Source organism: Podarcis vaucheri (genome assembly GCF_965113315.1).
Source record: "Podarcis vaucheri genome assembly, chromosome: 7".
Lineage (NCBI taxonomy): Eukaryota > Metazoa > Chordata > Lepidosauria > Squamata > Lacertidae > Podarcis > Podarcis vaucheri.
The window spans coordinates 10,068,661-10,072,358 of record NC_138765.1 but is presented as its reverse complement, the minus strand read 5'-3'; positions in this window follow the sequence as shown (position 1 = coordinate 10,072,358).

The following is a 3,698-nucleotide window of genomic DNA, read 5'->3' as shown; positions in this document are numbered from 1 at the left end:
AGAGCGAGTCGAGGGGGCAGGGCGCCGGCGTCGCTTTCCTTCTGCGCGGAGCAGGAAGTGAGAACAGTCGACTTCCGGTGGCCATTTTGGGAGAGGCACCCGCCATAGGAAGAGAGAGGGCGGGGAGTGGAGAGGGACAGGTGAGGTCAACTTCCGGTGTTAAATTTAAAGGCGCCGTCCTGCCATCATCATCATTGCATTGTAGTGTTGTACGAAGCCACGGGGGTCATCCAGCCCAACCCCTTGCATGGCAGGGGGGTGAACTAGATCAGTGTTTCCCAACCTTGGGCTCCAGCTGTTTCTGAACTACAATTCCCATCATCCCTGACCACTAGTCTTGCTAGCTAGGGATGATGGGAGTTGTAGTCCAAAAACAGCTGGAGGCCCAAGGTTGGGAAACACTGAACTAGATGACCCTCGGGTCCCTTCCCACTCTTCTATGATTCCAATGCAGGAACCTTTTGCCCAAAGCAGAACTCGAACCCAAAACCCTGACATAGAAGACTCTCGTGTTCTGCTGAATGAACTATCCCAGCAGCCGTCATTAAGCAATAGGAGTTGCCGTATCCTCTATTTATTTATTACCCCCACTGGACTCAGGGAATGTATGCAGGCTGAGCGGGGAGGTCACTGAGATACTTGGCTTGCCCTTTCCCCCTGAGCCACCGGCATTTGGGGTTTGTAAGTTTAGAGAGAGAGAGAAGGCGGGTAAGAAATGGCATGATTAGAAATGCATGGTAGAGAAAGTGGATGGAGGAGAGTTTTCCTTCCTCTTTCATAATGCTGAAGCTCCGATCTGGACATCCATTGAATCTGAATGTTGGTCCAGTGGAACTCCCTCCCACACATAGCTGTCAACGTACAGATTTGAAAATAAGGGACCAGCAGCCAAAATAAGGGATTTTGCTTGGCTTATGTGTTCCATAGGCCCTTCCCCACCTGAGAGGGAGGGAGAGAGACTCTCGCCCATGCCGCCTGCAAGCCTGGCATGAGGTGGTTGTGGCAGCGCTGTGGCCACTGAAGCGCCGCCCTTCTGTGTTCCTCCCCCCTCAGGCCGCCTCAGCCGCCACCACCACTGCTGCCACCTCCGGCTTCCCCTGGCAGCGCGGCGGAAGTCTCGCAAGAGAGGGGCTGCCTGCCCGCCTGCCCGCTGCCACCCATCTCCTCACGACACGCCCCTGAGGGGGAAAAGGGAGAGACGGAGACGCGGCGGACCCTGATCCGCTGCTTCCCTCCCAAGCCGGGCGAGCATGAAACCCGGGAAATTTAAGGGACATCATCAATAAGGGACAACAGCGGGACACGGCGCTGGGATAAGGGAGTTTCCCGGCAAATAAGGGACGGTTGACAGCTGTGCTCCCACAGGAGATTGATGGCCACCAGCTTGGTTGGCTTTCAAAGAGGATTGGACAAATTCACGGCTGAGGAGAGGGCTCTCCGTGGCTACTGACAATGGGGAAGGGGAAGGAGGGTTAGTATTTTATGTTTTTGGAGAAATAAAGGGTTGTTCTTTCTTTAGGGGTGGGGAGAAAATGTGGGGCTGGGGCTGGACTAGATGACCCTTGTGACCCCTTCCGACTCTTCAAGTCTATCATTCTACGATTCCCTACTTCTGAAGTATATGATAAATCAAAGTATGCACACGTATGCATGTCCACTGTCAGTTTTGCATGCAGCCACTAGGGGGCAGGCTCGTCCCAGTCCATCTGGGCTCCGGAGGGGCTGGGTGCTGGGTGTGGCTGGCAAAGGCCAGGGTGGTGAGTGTGTTTTTCCAACACTGCTAACTGTTTTCACAGGAGTTTGAGGGCTGGCGGATGTTTCCCCTCGGTATTCATGCCGCACCACCCGCCAACTGGAAGATACAGGCTCCCCACTGTTGCTTAAGTCAAGAGTAATCCCCGTGGCGTCGGGGGGGGGGAAGGGGGCATTAAACGTAATGCCAGCCACCAGCCACCCCTACAAAACCCACACACCCCTCAAAATGTGTGCTTTCTGTTTTGCACCGAAGGAGAAACATGTGAAAGCTGCAACTAGTTACAGGGGACAACCAGATGTGTGCATTTTGCAGAAATGGAAGAGATTACTTGGACTTGCGATACCATAATGTATGGATTATTGCAATCTGACTCATCATCCCTTACTGGTCCAGAGAGGGAAGGAGACTCCAGACAGATTTTTATTTTATTTTATTTTTTGCAATATGGTGCAAGTTTCCTGAGGCCTTTCATTATCTGGAACAGAATCTTGCTCCATCATAATTGCAGAGACCACTTGGGTTGACTGCCAGAATAATAGTTTGGGACTGAAAACTTGGAGACTTCAATGGAGGGACTTCTATATATCTTGCTGCACTGAGGGATAGGACTTAGTTTATCTTCTCTGCAGACTCACACATGGCTGTTTTATCCCTGTTTTATTTCAGTGTGCTCTTCGATCATTGATGCTTGCATATCTTCCAGTGTGCGGTCTCACAAATCCTGCAAAACTTAGAGGTTCCTTGGGAGGTGCAGTGTTTTGTTGGCAAAAGTCCTGATGTCACTTTTGAGATTTCCACAGCAGGCCTGTGTGCTTGTCCCAGCACCCTTCCGCAAGTCTGCTCGGCATATAAATAAATACAAGATCGCAAAGCCACTGTAAAAGTCCAGCACTCTTCACTCCAAGTGCAAATTACCCTAAACCCCGGGCTGGAATATGTTCCTCATTCCCGGGTTCTGCTGTATTATTTCTGCTAGAAGTGCGGAAGCTGGCATTCCCTGTGTCCCCTTCTCTCACTCGGCCACAGACTTTCCATAGAAGCGCACGCACAAATGTACTTGGCTCCCTCCACAATTTTCTGACTCACCTTTATAATTCTGACTCACTCCTTTTCCCTGTTCCTGCCCCACCATCTGTTTTCCACTGACCCCTGAAATGCTCTGGGTCTCGGCTCCGACCTCGTTCGCACCCCTTTCCTATGCGTGGGTAGAACCCAGAGCAAGGGTTAGGAGCCGCTCACTCTCGGTCTCCACTTCTGTTCCAAAATCAAAAGCAGTGACTTGGAAAAGCAGTCAGAGAAGCAGGAGACAGCAGGGAATGCAGGAAAGAAGGAAAATCCTTTATTAAGGGGGACCGAATGGTGTGCTGCAAAAAAGCAGATTTTCCTAAGCAGGTCGGATGACAACCACTCAGTTGGGGTTAAAGGTAAAGGCACCCCTGACCATTAGAAACGCCGTTTACCTTCCCGCCGGAGCGGTACCTATTTATCTACTTGCACTTTGATATGCTTTTGAACTGCTAGGTTGGCAGGAGCAGGGACCAAGCAACGGGAGCTCACCCCGTCATGGGGATTCAAACTGCTGACCTTCTGATCGGCAAGTCCTAGGCTCTGTGGTTTAACCCACAGCGCCACCTGCGACCCGCACAGAAGCTGTAATCCACCTTTATCCCAGATATACTGTCCTTTTGAGACTTTGGAGAGACGTCTTCCTTTGAGACTTTTGTGAGACGTCTTCCTTTGAGAGACAGCTTGGCGTGTCAGCTTCGCCTTTGAGCCGGTGACAACAACTGGGCTCAACGTCTTCAGCCCCGACTGGGCCAGTCAAGCTGGAAAAGCACTTCCAGAGACCTTCCACTGCGGGAAGCAGGTCTAAGTGCAATGGACTCACAACTTGGAGCTGTGAGCACCAAACTCAGTTCCAAAGTCAGCGGAGCACAGCAGA